Source organism: Piliocolobus tephrosceles, chromosome 5, assembly GCF_002776525.5.
Source record: "Piliocolobus tephrosceles isolate RC106 chromosome 5, ASM277652v3, whole genome shotgun sequence".
Lineage (NCBI taxonomy): Eukaryota > Metazoa > Chordata > Mammalia > Primates > Cercopithecidae > Piliocolobus > Piliocolobus tephrosceles.
In genome coordinates, this window is record NC_045438.1 from 126714704 (window position 1) to 126731371 (window position 16668).

The window sequence follows — 16668 nt, forward strand, 5'->3', positions numbered from 1 at the left end:
ATGTACCAAGACTTGTTTGTTCTAGGTGTTGGGGATTCAGAAAAAGCCAACACCCCTGCCCTCCTATAACTTACATTCTAGCAATGTCTAGAGACAGACAATAAGCAAACAAACATACAATGGGATGTCTCATAGTGAACACTGCTGAGACCAACAGCAGTTAACCATGGTTCACAAGAGAAAACTGTGGTTTAAGTTGGCTCTAAACTCATGAATCAACCGTGTGATTCAATTTTGAAAAAAGCCTAACTCTACCTTAGGCTGTGTCAAAGGAATGTCCAGCACTTGGGAGATCATGTTCCCTCTGCTATCTGATTATCAAGTTGGATCCTGGAGCACTGCGTTTATACTTGAGAGAGACACTGATGAACTGGAACTTATTTAGGAAAGGATGACTAAGATCATTAGGGGTCCTGTATCGCCCCTAAACAGGCATTAGGACCAGGATCAGCAGGTAGAGGCCCCACTACCCAGAAAACAGGACCGGATCAGTGGGTAGAGGCTCCAGGAAGGAAAGTTTCAGCTCAGTAGGTCAAGGAATGTTCTAGTAGTCAGAACTGACCAGTAATAGAACAGGCTGTGAGAGGGGGTGACTTTCCCATCTCCAGAAGTATATAAGAAGAGCCTGGATTCATCTGTGTCAGGATAGCATATAATGAATCTGGTAGAAGCTTGGATGAATTTGTATGTGCAGCTTCTTTTAGTTCCAGGTCAGATTATGCATGAGAAGAAAAAAGGATTTTCCGCAAAGATCTCATAATGTACATAATTCCACACTCCCCGCATTTTACATAGCCAACATCCACCAAGGGTATAAGCAGAATTCCAGCATGTAAAAATCACAAGTTCTCAGAACTCCTTCACTCATCACTTTATTTTATTTATTTGAGACGAAGTCTCGCTCTGTCTCCCAGGCTGGAGTACAGTGGCGCCATCTCTGCTCACTACAACCTCCACCTCCCGGGTTCCAGTGATTCTTCTGCCTCAGCCTCCTGAGTAGTTGGGATTACAGGCATGTATCACCACTCCTGGCTAACTTTTTTGGTTTTGTGTTTTATTTTCATTTTGTTTTTGAGACAAAGTCTCTTTTGCCCAGGCTGGAGTGAAGTGGTATGATCTTGGCTCACTGCAACCTCCACTCTCCACCCCGACCCCACCCCAGGTTCAAGTGATTCTCCTGCCTCAGCCTCCCAAGTAGCTGGGATTACAGGCGCCCACCACCATGCCCAGCGAATGTATTTTTGCATTTTTAGTAGAGATGGGGTTTTGCCATATTGGCCAGGCTGGTCTCTAATGTTATGCTTTATAGAAATGAAAACAATGTCCCAGATCATGGATTATATTCAGTTGTTCTGTCTCCCCAAGTTTTGTTTAACCTGACATGACTCCTGAGTTTTTATCTTCCATGACATCAACATTTTTGAAGAGTGGGCAAAGAACTCTTAAGCAAAGTCTTAGAAAAATGAGCTAATGCAGCTGGGCATGGTGGCTCAACACCCGTAACCCTGTTTGACAGGGACCATGATGCTCCGCATTTGACAGATGAGGAGATGCAGGCATGGAAAGGCTGCCTTGCTCAGGACCTTACCTCAGGATGATCCTATGACATTTTCCTGGTGTATTTCTTCCTCACTCTTAGTCTTTGCAGGTTTCTGTAGAAGGGAGCTCAGCGCCGGTGAGTGCTGTTGTTGGTGGCCTTCTACTCTGAGATTTTCAGGGATTGGGAGTACCCCTCTCCCTCCACTGCCTCAGTTTACAGCCATCCATTCATGGTTGTCTTTATTTTCAGGTGGAGGGCTCAGTACTCTGCGTCTTCAATTCTAGGGTGGTGGAGGTAGGAGGATTTGGGTCCTTAATGTTCACTGCTTCCTTCCTTCCTTCCCACCAGAGCAACTTACTAACCCTTTGTATCTCACACCATGCCTGAGTTTCTCCAGTTAGGGCCCAGTATGTCAAATGTATCATCTCCTGCAGAGTGTGTCAAAAATACATAATCCCGGACCCCACTCCAGACCTCCTGAATCAAAATCTCTGGTGGAGTGACCAGGGCTTGCCTCTGTAATAAATTCCCAGTTAGCCAGGCTTGGTGGCTTATACCTATAATCTCAGCATTTTGGGAGGCTGGGGCAGGAGGATTGCTGGAGGCCAGGAGTTTGAGACCAGCCTGGGCAACAAAGTGAGATCCTATCTCTACAAATAAATTTTTAAAATTAGCCAGGCATGGTGGCCTAGGTACTTGCTGTGGTCCTAGCTACTTGGCAGGCTGAGGCAGGAGAATTGCTTGATCCCAGGAGTTTGAGGCTGCAGTGAGCTGTGATTACACCAACGTACTCCAGCCTGGGTGACAGAGTGAGATTCTGTCTCAGTCAATCAATCAGTCAATGTAAATTCATTCATTCACTACCAGTTATTCTTACAGGTTCGAGAATCACTGTTGAAAGCCCTCATTGGATGCTTGTGACATGACCGATTGACTGCTTGGATGAACTCCTGGAGGGTTTCTATGGAGGACAGAGCAAAAGGAAACTTAACATTTCCTCTCAATTTTCCTGTGAAACTAAAACTGCGCTAAATAACAGTCTATTTAAAAAAAAAAGAAGAAGAAGATAGTTGCCTATAAATGAACTAAAGAATGTTGTGGAATGTTGTAGGGCTTAACCACCTGGAACCTCCTCAGTGCTGATGGCAGCGATGTCACCTTCAGTATGAGAAGGTCTCTGAGCAGGTCCCAACCTGTCTGACTCCTGCTGATCTTGCCCAAGCTCTGAGAGCCTGGGGGTGACAGAAGACAGTTGCTCCACCCCGCAGAGGAGCACAGCTGTTTCCCCAGCCCCTCATTCAGCCACCTGAAATCATTCACAGTTTTCCTGTCAGTTAACCCGGCCCCGCTGCAGTGTGGGAAGGAGCCCCGCTAGGTGGGGTGGGGCCATGTTTCATTTACTATCGGGCTTGGTGTCTTTCCTTGGGCCTCAGCTGAACAGGTGCAGGCTGAGGCAGCTGGGTGAAATGAGGACATTCTTCCTCTCCCTTCCTCCCTCCTCTCCTTCCAACTCCCTCCCCTAACCCAGCCACACGAAGCCACATCCCATTTCCTCCCCCTCATTCAAAAGCTTCACTCCCTACTCTGTGTCCTCCATGCTGCAAAGGGCAGTGCCCCAGGGCAGGGGACACAGTTACAGGAAGGTGGAAAGCAGTGGCTTTCCACTGCCCCCTCCCTTTCTGTTTTATTTGGAGGGGTGTAGAGAGATGGAAGTGGTGTCATGAGAAGAGAGGGAGGGCTCTTCCAGGTACTACCTAGGTCACTGACTTTGCCTACCACCTCTAAGCTCACAAAAGAAACCACTTATGAAGTTGATAACCCATCCCCTTCGGGGCTGACTCTTGCTTGTCCTCTAGGAGAAAGAACCATGGGGGTGCCTGAGGGATGAAGAAATCACACCCAAATCCACATTCTAGAACAAAGGTTCTCCAAGCTTAGCCTGCATTCCTTAGAGGGCCTGTTAAACACTGATTGCTGAGAGATTCTGATTCAGTAGGACTGAGTGGGGCCCAAGAATCTGCATTTCTAAGTTGTTGATGCTGTTTCTACTGGTATAGGGACCACACTTTGAGAATCACTATTCTAGGGCTCCCCTTAAGGTTTTTGTTTGTTTATTTTCTTTGAGACAGGATCTCGCTTTGTCACCTAGGCTGGAGTGCAGTGGCACAATCTTGGCCCACTGCAACCTCCACCTCCTGGGTTCAAGCCATCTGCCCACCTTAGCCTCCTGAGTAGCTGGGACTATGGGTGTGTGCCACCACCCCTGGCTAGTTTTTGTTTTTTGTGTTTGTTTTGTTTTGTTTTTTTGTTTTGAGACGGAGTTTCGGTCTTGTCGCCCAGGCTGGAGTGGCATCGTGCAATCTTGGTTCGCTGCAACCTCCGCCTCCCAGATTCAAGTGATTCTCCTGCCTCAGCCTCCCGAGTAGCTGGGATTACAGGAACCTGCCACCACACCTGGCTAATTTTTGTATTTTTAGTAGAGAGAGGGTTTCACCATGTTGGCCAGGCTGGTCTTGAACTCCTGACCTCAGGTGATCCGCCTGCCTTGTCTCCCAAAGTCCTGGGATTACAGGCGTGAGCCACTGCTTCTTGCCCAATTTTTGTATTTTTTTGTAAAGACGGGGTTTCACCATGTGGCCCAGGCTGGTCTTGAACTCCTGGGCTCAGGCAATCCAACTGCCTCGGCCTCCCAAAGTGCTGGAGTTATAGGCATGAGCCACCGCACCCAGCCTCCCATTAAGATTTCTGATAAGTAGGCCTGAGGTAGGCACAGTTGAGAGAAGAGCAGTCCACTCAAGGAAGTTGAGCCCCCAGCAGTGACCCTTATCACTCAGGCTCCAATCACAACCCTTCCCCCTTGCAGTTCTGTATAGCTTAGCTACATTTGGATGGGACTCTGGCTTAAGAGAAGAAGGCGGAAAGAAGACCCTCTCTGTCTGCGTGTTCCCTATCCCCACAGGCGGCCCCCCTCCAAGCAATATCTCCTTCCATCTTGAACCTTTTGTTTCTAGAGCTCCTTTCCTACCCATTGTAGGGAAAGAGATGCCCCTGTGTTCCCTGAAGTTTACCTTTCAACTATGTTTTGTGGAATGTTAGGCAGTGGTGACTTGGAAGGGATCCACCATGATGTAGCATGAAACTGCTCAACTATAGATAGGAAATGTTACTGCTTCTGTAAAAACAACCAACCATAAAACTGTAAATGAATATATACGTAAGTATTTACATGCACATAGACCCTTTCCAGATCAATCAACAGCAGTTAGCTCTGTTGGGAGATTTCAGCCGGATTGGATATTTCACTCTTCATTTTCTCTAATCCTACATTTTAACAAGCCCATCTTACTTTGTAATTAAAATCCAGCCTATATTACTTTGTAATTGAAAATCAGTGCACTGAAAGTAGAAGAAAATGGTGCAGCTCTGGAAAGCTGCACACTGAGCTGTTGACAGTGGGGAGTAGGGGTGAGGATGAGGGTTCTGTCACATTATACATACACACTCTGGACTGTTTTAATTTGTCTCAATAGGTACTTTTACTTTGTCTTTTTTTTTTTTTTGAGACAGAGTTTTACTCTTGTTAACCAGGCTGGAGTGCAGTGGCACGATCTCGGCTCACTGCAACCCCTGCCTCCTGGGTTTAAGTGATTCTCTCACCTCAGCCTCCTCAGTAGCTGGGACTACAGGCACCCGCCACACCCAGCCAGTTTTTGTATTTTTAGTAGAGATGGGGTTTTGCCATGTTGGCCAGGCCGATCTCGAACCCCTGACCTGAAGTGATTCACCTGCCTCGACCTCCCAAAGTGCTGAGATTACAGGTGTGAGCCACTGCGCCTAGCCAAGAGGTACTACTATTTTTTAAATTAAAAAATAAAGTAGAGATACAGGCAATAAAGGAAACACAACAGCCTCCTCTCTTCCTCTCCCCACTTCCCCCCAGTCCCCGGCTCCCCCACCAGCTGCTGTCCCCAGCCTTCACACCCCGCCAGCTGCTCTGCCGGCTCATTTCTTCCTGTCACCGTCAGGTTTCTTCACTGAGTGTCCTTCACCTGCTGTCTCCATTTCTTCAACAGCCACTCTTTTTATTTTAAAGCAACATTATGTGTTTTTGTTTGTGGATCGCCAGCATTCCAAAAAAGAAAGAAAATCCCATAGACTTTAAAGCAGCATCCGTGAGCTGCTCTCGATCCTGTCCAGCCCTCTCTGGCTCTTGCAGCACATGCATGTCCTTTCATAATTGTAATCTGCACAAATGCTATTTTGTGTCCTGAAATTTTTTACGTCACCTAATTTTATAAGCCCGCCTATGTATGGACACAGCATCATTTCTTCTATGAATGGTACTATGGTTGCTTAGCCAGGCCCTGATTGTTAAGCCCTTGGGTGGTTTCCAATTTTTTGCTATTTATTCATTCACCATTTAACCCCCTTCATTTGGGCTCCGCCTCCTGCCAGTCTTTAAAAACTGCCCTTTTGAAGGTCAGTGCTATCAGACTTCCCTCCAATTCTACCAGCCTCTGCTCAGTCCTTGACTAAGCCCTTGTCCTGACTTCAATTGGACTTGGCCTTACTACCCACCCTCATGGCCGTCCACCCGCCCGTCTATCAAGCTCTTGGTGAAATTCCAGCCTCCCTTCATTTCCTTTTGTTCTTTTTCTTTCTTTAATCATTTTTAAAAACATAGACCTTTTTACATTTTTGTTGAAAAAGAATAAAACAACCAATAAGTGTACAATATAGAAAGTAAAAACATGTTTCAAATGTTATAATTGACTTATGAAGCATATACAGACAAAAGAATATGTCATACATATGTATGTAGGTATATATATACGTGTGTATATATATTATGAAGTGGTATAATATAACATACTTACCCTGCAACTTGAGAAATATGTCACCAGTTATATAGGAGCTTCCTGTGTTCCCTTCTCTGTGCCATCCCTCTAACAAATCTCATTGAGATACTGTGAATTGTGTTCATTTTATCATTCGCCTAATTAATTTTAATAATTTGTGGACTTGAAGAGATTCCATGTAGATAGTCATAGCATGTATTAATAATGAAGTTGGTTTTTTTCAGTTCTATACCTTTCATTTATTTTCCTTTGTTTAGTGTTTTGCTAGAGCCTCCAATTTAATGTCAGCTAGAAGCAGGGACAGCAGGCATCCTTTCCTTATAATCCACCTCAGGTGATCTGCCTGGCTTGGCCTCCCAAAGTGCTGAGTTTACAGATGTGAGCCACCTTGCCCTGCCTCTCTTTTCTTTCCTTTTTTTTGAGATGGAGTCTAGCTCTGCTGCCCAGGCTGGAGTGCAGTGGCTCGATCTTGGCTCACTGCAAGCTCCACCCCGCTGGGGTCACGCCATTGTCCTGCCTTAGCCTCCCGAGTAGCTGGGACCACAGGCGCCTGCCACCATGCCTGGCTAATTTTTTGTATTTTTTTTAGTAGAGACGAGGTTTCACCGTGTTAGCCAAGATGGTCTCAATCTTCTGATCTCATGATCCACCTACCCTGGCCTCCCAAAGTGCTGGGATTACAGGCGTGAGCTACCACGCCCAGCCCTCTCTTTTCTAATATATGCACTTAAGGCTATATATTTCCCTATAAGTGTCGTTTGAGCTGCATTGTGTAAGTTTGCTTTCTTTATGGAATGTACATATCATAAAATAAAAACATAGAATTTTTTTTTTTTTTGAGATGGAGTCTTGTTCTGTTGCCCAGGCTGGAGTGCAGTGGTGCAATCTCGGCTCATTATAGCCTCCCAAGTTCAAGTGATTCTCGTACCTCAGCCCCCTGAGCAGCTTGAACTACAGGCATGTGCCACCACACCCAGCTAATTTTTGTATTTTTGGTGGAGACAGGATTTTACCATGTTGGCCAGGCTGGTCTCAAACTCCTGACCTAAAGTGGTCCACCCACCTCGGCCTCCCAAAGTGCTGTGATTACAGGCGTGAGCCACCGTGCCTGACCAAAATACACAGATCTTAAGTCTACAGTTCTATGAATTTTTTTTTTTTGAGAGAGAGAGTTTCACTCTTGTCACCCAGGCTGGAGTGCAATGGCACTATCTCAGCTCACTGCAACCTCTGCCTCCTGGATTCAAGGGATTCCCCTGCCTCAGCCTCCCAGCTAGCTGGGATTACAAGCATGTACCAACACGACTGGCTAATTTTTGTATTTTTCATAAGGATGGGGTTTCACCATGTTAGCCAGGCTGGTCTTGAACTCCTGACCTCAGGTGATCCACCCACCAAAGTTCTGGGATTATAGACGTGAGCTACCGTGCCCGGCCCTATGAATTTTGACAAATGTAAACATCCACATCCATGTTGCCATCATCTGAATCAAAATATGTGACAGTTCTATTATCCTAGAAAGTTTCAGGCACACTCCGCCCGCACCCCCCACCCCGTTTTTTTTGAGATGGGGTCTTGCTGTGTTGCTCAGGCTATCCTTGAACTCCTGAGCTCAAGTGATCTTTCTACCTCAGCCACCCAGTAGCTGTCATTACAGATGTGCACCACTGCTCCCCACCCATGGGGCCCATTTTGGTTCAGTCTCCTTTTTATCACCAGAGTTTACCTCTGTTAAGACTATACATGTATATAGAACCTCATCTAAAAAGAATCATGCGGTATCAATTCTCTTTTGTGCCTGGCTTCTTTCACTTAGTATATGTGGTATATGTTAGCAATCTGTTTCTTTTTAGTGTTAACTTGTATTGCATTGTGTGGATGTATAGCACTATATGCACTATTTGCTTATCCATTCTCTTGTTGATAGACATTTTGGATGTTTCTAGCTTTTGGCTATTAGCACCTATGTACATCCCTGAGCAAGTCTTTTGTGGACATAAGTTTTTATTTTTTGCGGGGAGGTAGCTTTTTTTTTTTTTTTTTTTTTTTGAGACGGAGTCTTGCTCTGTCGCCCAGGCTGGGGTGCAGTGGCCGGATCTCAGCTCACTGCAACCTCCGCCTCCCGGGTTCACACCATTCTCCTGCCTCAGCCTCCCGAGTAGCTGGGACCACAGGCGCCGGCCACCTCGCCCGGCTAATTTTTTGTATTTTTAGTAGAGACGGGGTTTCACCGTGTTAGCCAGGATGGTCTCGATCTCCTGACCTCGTGATCCGCCCGTCTCGGCCTCCCAAAGTGCTGGGATTACAGGCTTGAGCCACCGCGCGCGGCCAGGGAGGTAGCTTTTGTGTGTGTGTGTGTGAAATGGAGTCTTGCTCTGTCGCCCAGGCTGGAGTGCAGTTGTGTGATCTCGGCTTACTGCAGCCTCCACCTCCTAGGTTCAAGCAATTCTCGTGCCTCAGCCTCCCCAGTAGCTGGGACTACAGACGCACTACCACGCCCGGCTAAATTTTTGTATTTTTAGTAGAGATGGGGTTTCACCATGTTGGTCAGGCTGGTCTTGAACTTCTGACCTCAGGTGATCCGCCTGCCTCGGTCTCCCAAAGTGCTGGGATTACAGGCATGAGCCACCACGCCTGGCCTATAGATGTCCTATAAGTTTTAATATGAGACCAGCCTGACCAACATGGAGAAACTCCGGCTGTACTAAAAATACAAAATTAACCAGGTGTGGTGGCACATGCCTGTAATCCCAGCCACTCGGGAGGCTGAGGCAGGAGAATCACTTGAACCCAGGAGGGGGAGGTTGCAGTGAGGCAAGATCGCACCATTGCACTCCAGCCTGGGCAACAAGAGCGAAACTCTGTCTTGAAAAAAAAAAATGCATAGACCATTGACTGGCATGATGATGTAAGTGCTATAAAATTTTGGGTATCAGCCGGGCATGGTGGCTCACGCCTGTAATCCCAGCACTTTAGGAGGCCGAGGAAGGCGGATCACTTGAGGTCAGGAGTTCCAGACCAGCCTGGCCAACATGGTGAAACCCCATCTTTATTAAAAATGCAAAAATTAGCCGAGGTGGTAGCAGCCACCTGTAATTCCAGCTACTCAGGAGGCTGAGGCAAGAGAATCGCTTGAACCCGGGAAGTGGAGGTTGCAGTGAGCTGAGATCGTGTCCAGACTGGGGGACAAAAGCAAGACTTCATCTCAAAAAAAAAAACAAAAAAACAAAAAAACCAGGATATTGTCACATTAAGGACAAGAAAATGGTCACCTGAAATTCTTTTTTGTTTTGTTTTGTTTTGAGGTGGAGTCTCGCTCTGTCGCCCAGGCTGGAGTACAGTGGTGTGATCTCAGCTTACTGCAACCTCTGCCTCCCAGGTTCAAGTGATTCTCATGCCTCAGCTTCCCGAGTACCTGGGATTATAGCCATATGCCACCACATCCAGTTTATTTTGTATTTTTAGTAGAGGTGGGGTTTTACCATGTTGACCGGCCTGGTCTTGTACTCCTGACCTCAAGTGATCTGCCTGCCTTGGCCTCCCAAAATGCTGGGATTACAGGAGCGCCACCACATCTGGGTAATTTTTTTTTTTTTGAGACGGAGTCTTCACTCTGTCACCCAGTCTGGAGTGCAGTGGCACAATCTCAGCTCACTGCAAGCTCTGCCTTCTGGGTTCACACCATTCTCCGGCCTCAGCCTCCTGAGTAGCTGGGACTACAGGAGACCACTACCATGCCCGGCTAATTTTTTGTATTTTTTAGTAGAGACAGGGTTTCACCATGTTAGCCAGGATGGTCTTGAGCTTCTGACCTCGTGATCCACCCGCTTCGGTCTCCCAAAGTGCTGGGATTACAGGCGTGAGCCACCGCGCCCGGTCTTTTTTTTTTTTTTTTAAGTAGAGATGGGGTTTTGCCATGTTGGCCAGGCTGATCTTGAACTCCTGACCTCAGGTGATCCACCCGCCTCAGCCTCCCAAAGTGCTGGGATTACAGACATGGGCCATTGTGCCTGGCTGTCACCTGAAATTCTAAAATTCCATTTTGGAAGGGGCCTTAGAGATGGTTGGGTCTAATCTCTGCATCCCCATGGGGCTCTTCTGGGTGGTGGCGAAGCACGTCCAGCCAGATTCTCATGCCATAACTGGGTTGTTTTTGAGGTCTCACTGTGTTGCTGGGGCTGATCTCAAACTCCTGGGCTCAAGTGATCCTCTTGCCTTCACCTCCTGAGTAGCTGGCACCACAGGCATATGCCACTGTGCCTGGCTCCTTCCTGGTTTTGAGCTCCCACTTTGACTTTAAACTGTTTGGTAAAGTGGGCAAAATTTATTGTAATGACCTCTTAAATGAGGAGGAGGCCATTGTAATTTACCCATTACCCAGCCCTTGTCCCCTTGCTGGTTTTGCTCCCAGCCTACCCCAGAGAACTCACACTATTTCCCACTACTCAGGTCTTCACTCTGCCACCTGCTTCCTACTGCACCTTAGTTCTCTTTAGTCTGTGTTCCTGAGTCAGATTCTGCATGCCTGTTAAGGTGTCAACTAGTTAATCTGATAAACTAATTCCTCCGAAAGTACTAACTGGAGACGGTGCAAAGGTTGCTGCTTTATACAAAGGTGCATTATGACATGGGTCCTTCCAGAGAAAATGCCCTGCCCTTTGAGTCCTGTTCTGTGGGAGGAAGAGATGGAACAGCGTTCAAGCTAGGATGTCAGAAGAGAGTGTTAGATCATCAGCCTCCTCCATCAAAAAAGACAGGTCCTTTCTGTGCATCAGTTGTGTGGGCTGGGAGGGGACAGACAGGGATACTGGCGGGAATGTGGCAGGGACATTTGATAATATCTTTCTAGGTGTAGACCTAGTTGCTGGAGGGGGTGGGCAGCAGGATATAAAAATGGGTAAGATGGCCAGGCGCAGTGGCTAACGCCTGTAATCCCAGCACTTTGGGAGGCCAAGGTGGGCGGATCACGAGGTCAAGAGATAGAGACCAGCCTGGCCAACATGATGACATCCCATCTCTACTGAAAATACAAAAATTAGCCGGGGGTGGTGGCATGCACCTGCAGTCCCAGCTACTTGGGGGGCCGAGGCAGGAGAATCCCTCGAACCTGGGAGGTGGAGGCTGCAGTGAGCTGAGATCATGCCACTGCACTCCAGCCTGGCAACAGGGCAAGACTCCATCTCAAAAAAAAAAAAAAAAAAAAAAGGTAAGATTTGTCCCTGCCTTCAAGGATTGAGGGAAATGTTAACTACACAGGTAATAAATACACTATAAACTATGATAAATGCTAGAAGAGACATAAGTGAGACTAGATAAAGGTGAGCAGTCTATTCAAACTGGAACTTTTGAAAGGCTTCATAGAAAGGCCGATGATGGCCTTAGACCCACATATAAGGAAGATTTTTACAAAATGTAAATATATTAGGCCAGGCGTGGTGGCTCATGCCTATAAGCCCAGCACTTTGGGAGGCCGAGGCGCGTGGTGAGGTCAGAAGTTCAAGACTAGCCTGGCCAACATGGTGAAACCCTATCTCTACTGAAAATACAAAAATTAGCTGGGCATGGTGGTGCGTGCCTGTAATCCCAGCTACTCAGGAGGCTGAGGCTGGAGAATCACTTGAACCCAGGAGGCAGAGGATGCAGTGAGCCGAGATCATGCCAGTGCACTCCAGGCTGGGTGACAAGAGGGAAAGTCTATCTCAAAAAAAAAAAAAAAAAAACCATATATATATATATATATATGGCCCATTCTTTGGTTTTTGACAAACATATGACATGTATCCACCATTGTAGTAATGTACAGAATACTTTCACTACCCTAAAAATCCTCTGTGCTCTGCTTGTTCATCTCATGCTTCCCCTAATTCCTGGGAACCACTGGTCTTTTTGCTACCTCCCTAGCTTGGCTTTTTCCAGAATGTCATCTACAGTCATGCATCACTTAATGAGGGGGGTATGTTCTGATAAATGAGTTGTCAGGTGATTTTGTCGTTGTGTGAACATCATGGAGTGTATTTACACAAACCTAGATGGAATAGCCTACTACACACCTAGGCTATGTGGAATATCCTATTGCTCTTAAGCTACAAACCTGTATAGCAGGTTACCGTACTGAATTCTGTAGACAACTATAACACGATGGCAAGTATTTGTCTATCTAAAGGTGGAAAAGGTAGTGTAACAATAAGGTATTATAATCTCATGGGACCACCGTCATATATGCAGTCCATTATTGACTGAAAACTGCATGGCATATGACTGTATTTGGAGTCATCTAGTATGTAGCCTTTCAGATTGGCATTCTTCACTAAGTAATATCCATTTAAGTTTTCTCTAGGTCTTTTCATGGCTTGATAGCTCATTTCTTTTTTCTTTTCTTTTTTTTAGAAAAGAGTCTCACTCTGTCACCCAGGCTGGAGTACAGTGGCATGATCTTGGTTCACTGCAACCTCCACCTTCCAGGTTCAAGTGATTCTCCTGCCTCAGCCTCCCAAGTAGCTGGGACTACAGGCACGTGCCACCACATCTGGCTAATTTTTTTTTTTTTTTTTGAGATGGAGTCTCACTTTGTCACCCAGGTTGGAGTGCAGTGGCGTGATCTTGGCTCACTGAAACCTCTGCCTCCTGGGTTCAAGCGATTCTTCTGCCTCAGCCTCCCAAGTAGTTGGAATTACGGGCACCCACCACCACGCCCAGCTAATTTTTTGTATTTTTAGTAGAGACGGGGTTTCACTATGTTGGCCAGGCTGATCTCCAACTCCTGACCTCATGATGGTGAACCACTGCGCCCAGCCAGCTTTTTCTTTGGAGGCCGAGGCGGGCGGATCATCTGAGGTCAGAAGTTCAAGACCAGCCTGGCCAAATGGTGAAACCCCGTCTCTACTGAAAATACAAAAATTAGCTGGGAGTGGTGGCACCTGCCTGTAATCCAGTTACTCTGGAGGCTGAGGCAGGAGAACTGCTTGAACCCAGGAGGTGGAGGTTGCAGTGAGTTGAGATGGCACCACTGCACTCCAGCCTGGGTGACAGAGCAAGACTCCATCTCAAAAAAAAAAAAAAGAAGAAGACATGAGCTTAACAAATACATGGAAAAATGTTCAACATCACTATCATTATCATCAGGGAAATCCGAATAAAACCACAATGAGGTATCATCTATGCTGTGAGGATGAGGAGAAAAGGGATCTCATAGACTGTTGGGAATATAAACTATTGCAGCCACTATAGCAAACATTATGGAGTTTCCTCAAAAAACTATAAATCAGGCCAGGTATGGTGGTTTCCATCTATAATCCCAGAGCTTTGGGAGGCCAAGGTGTGGAGGTCACTTGGAGCCAAGAGTTCAAGACCATTGTAAGCAACACATCAAGACTCTGTCTCTACAAAACATTCTTAAAAATTAGCCATGCATGATATAGTTTGCCTGTAGTCTTTGTTACTTATGGGCTTAGGTGTGAGGATGGCCTGAGCCCAGGAGTTCAATGCTACAGAGAGCTATGAGTATACGACTGCATTCCAGCCTGGGTGACAGAGTGAGACCCCATCTTTAAAAACAAAAACAAGGCTGGGCACAGAGGCTCATGCTTGTAACCTTAGCACTTTGGGAGGCTGAGATAGGAGGATTGCTTGAGCCTGGGAGGACGAGATTGCAGTGAGCCATGATTGTGCCACCATACTCCAGCCTAGGTGACAGAGCGAGACCCTGTCTCAAGGTAGATAAAATATTGCTGGGCATGGTGGCTCACGCCTGTAATCCCAGCACTTTGGGAGGCCGAGGCCAGCAGATCATGAGGTCAGGAGTTTGAGACCAGCCTGGCTGACCTGGTGAAACCGCGTCTCTACTAAAAACACAAAAATTGCCTGGTGTGGTGACGCATGCCTGTAATCCCAGCTACTTGGGAGGCTGAGGCAGGAGAATTGTTTGAACCCGGGAGGCGGAGGATGCAGTGAGCCAAGATTGCACCACTGCACTCCAGCCTGGGTGACAGAACAAGACTGTGTCTCAAAAAAAAAAAAAAAAAAAAAAGTTAGATAAAATAAAATAAAACCGACTGGGTATGGTGGCTCATACCTGTAATCCCAGCACTTTGGGGGTTGAGGCAGGTGGATCACTTGAGGTCAGGAGTTCGAGACCAGCCTGCCCAACATGGTAAAACCCTGTCTCTACTAAAAATGCAAAATTAGCCGGGCATGGTGGCAGGCACCTGTAATTCGAGCTACTTGGGAGGCTGAGGCAGGAGAATCTCTTGAACCCAGGAGATGGAGGTTGCAGTGAGCTGAGATCGTGCCACTGCACTCCAGCCTGGGCGACAGCGAGACTCCTTCTCAAAAAATAAAAAATAAAATAAATAAAACAAAAAAACTGCAAGTCAAACTACCATATGATCCAGTAATCCCACTACTGGGCATTTATCCAAAAGAAAGGAAATCAGTATATTGAAGAGACAGCCACACCTCCATGTTTACTGCAGCACTATTGACAACAGTCAAGATATTGAATCAACCTTAGTGTCCGACAGCAGATGAATGGATGAAGAAAGTGTGGCACATATACACAATAGAATTCTTTTCAGCCATAAAAAGAATGAAATCCTGTCATTTGTGTCACCATGGATGAAACTGAGGACATTATGTGAAATCAGATGAGCCAGGAATAGAAAGTTAAACATGTTCTCACTCACATGTGGAAGCTTTAAAAAGCTGATGTCATAGAAGGAAAAAGTAGAAAAGAAAATACTAGAGGATGGGAAGGGGAGGGGAAAGGAGGCATAGGAACAGATTTGTTAAAGGTTACAAAATTGTATCTACATAGGAGGAATAAGTTCCAGTGTTCTATACCACTGTTGGATGACTACAGTTAAGAATAATAATACATAGTTTCAAACAGCTAGGTGGAGGATAATGAATGCTCCCAAAACAAACAAAATGATGAATGTTGGAAATGATAGATATGCTAATTACTCTGATCACTGTACATCATATGTATTGAAACATCACTATGTACCCCATAAATATGTACAATTATTATGTGTCAATTAAAAAATGAAATTATACTACATTAAAAAGAAACAAACTAGTGCATCCAGACAATGGAATATTATTCTGTGGTAAAAAGAAATGAGCTATCGGCTGAGCTATGTACCTGAACGGGGCCGGGCACAGTGGCTCATGCCTGTAATCCCGGCACTTTGGGAGACTGAGGAAGGTGGATCACCTGAGGTCAGGAGTTCGAGACCAGCCTGGCCAACATGGTGAAACCTCGTCTCTACTAAAAATACAAAAATTAGCCGGGTGTGGTGGCACACGCCTGTAGCCCCAGCTACTTGGGAGGCTGAGGCAGGAGAATCACTTGAACCCGGGAGGCAGAGGTTGCAGTGAGCCAAGATCGCTGTTGCACTCGAGTCTGGGCAACAAGAGCAAAACTCCGTCTGAAAAAAAAAAAAAATGTTTTCCCAGCACCATTTGTTGAAGAGACTATCCTTTCCCCAGTAAGTGTTCTTGGCACCTTTGTCAAAAATCAGTTGGCTAAGCCAGGGGCAGTGGCGCACGCCTGTAATCCCAGTGCTTTGAGCGACTGAGGCGGGCGGATCACCTGAGGTCAGGGGTTCAAAACCAGTCTGGCCAACATGGTGAAACTCCGACTCTACTAAAAATACAAAACTTAGCCGGGCATGGTGGCAGCCTCCTGTAGTCCCAGCTACCCTGGAGGTTGAGGCAGGAGAATCACTTGAACTCCAGAGGCAGAGGTTCAGGGAGCTGAGATCTCGCCACTGCACTCCAGCCTGGGTGACAGAGCAAGACTCTGTCTCAAAAAAAAAAAAATCAGTTGGCTATAGATTCATGGACTAATTTCTGGGTTTCCTATTATTTTCCATTGGTTTATATGTCTGTTTCTATGTCACTATCATGCTATTTTAGTTACTACAGCTTTGTGGTATATTTTGAAGACTGTAGTAGTATGATGCCTTTCAGCTTTGTTCTTTTTGCTCAGGATAGCTTTGCCTATTTGGATTCTTTTGTGGTTTCTTACGAGTTTTAGGATTTTTTTTTTTTTTCTATTTCTGTGAAGAATATACTGACATGTTGATAGATATTACAGTGAATCTGTAGATTGCTTTTGGTAATACGATCATTTTAACAATATTAATTCTTCCAATTTATGAACATGGGCTGTCTTTCCATTTGTATCATCTTCAATTTCTTTCATCAGTGTTTTGTAGTTCTCCTTGTAGAAGTCTTTCACCTCCTTGGTAAAATTTATTTGCAGTT

General features: G+C 46.0%; 1 protein-coding gene across 2 annotated transcripts in view; it reads left to right on the forward strand.

Annotated features, from left to right (window-relative positions):
• CCND3 (cyclin D3) overlaps positions 1-16668 on the forward strand; it is a 119313-nt gene that overhangs the window by 34037 nt on the left and 68608 nt on the right. The window lies entirely within an intron of this gene.